The following is a 457-nucleotide window of genomic DNA, read 5'->3' on the forward strand; positions in this document are numbered from 1 at the left end:
CCCCACACCAACACTTATCTTTTTTTTTTTTTTTAATCTTAGACATTCTGACTGCGGTTAGGTGGTTTCTCATTGTTGTTTTGATCTGCATCTCCCTTATGATGAGGGATGTTGAGCATTTTTTCATATGCCTTTTGGATATTCGTATGTCATCTTTAGAGAGTGTTTTTTTTCAACTCATTCTCCCATATTTTAATAGGGTTGATTATCTTTTTTCCAAACAGCTGCTTGAATTCCTTGTCTATTCTGGTTATCAGTCCCTTATCTGATGAGACGCTAAAAAATTTTACAAAATAATTTACAAATATATTTTTCCCATTCTGAAGGCTGTCATTAATTACTGTGTCTTTTGCCATGCAGAAACTTCTTAGTCTGATGTAATCCCACTGGTCTATTTTGGGGATTATTGACTGTGCTTTGCAGGTCTTATTTAAGAAGTCTTTCCCTGCCCCAATGT

The 457-nt window shown here is 35.0% G+C and overlaps 1 protein-coding gene across 1 annotated transcript in view; it reads left to right on the top strand.

Moving 5' to 3' along the window:
- Positions 1–457, top strand: part of POLQ (DNA polymerase theta) — a 105,866-nt gene that overhangs the window by 45,410 nt on the left and 59,999 nt on the right. The gene's annotated exons all lie outside the window — the stretch shown is intronic.

Source organism: Tupaia chinensis, unplaced genomic scaffold (assembly GCF_000334495.1).
Source record: "Tupaia chinensis unplaced genomic scaffold, TupChi_1.0 Scaffold000185_1, whole genome shotgun sequence".
NCBI lineage: Eukaryota > Metazoa > Chordata > Mammalia > Scandentia > Tupaiidae > Tupaia > Tupaia belangeri.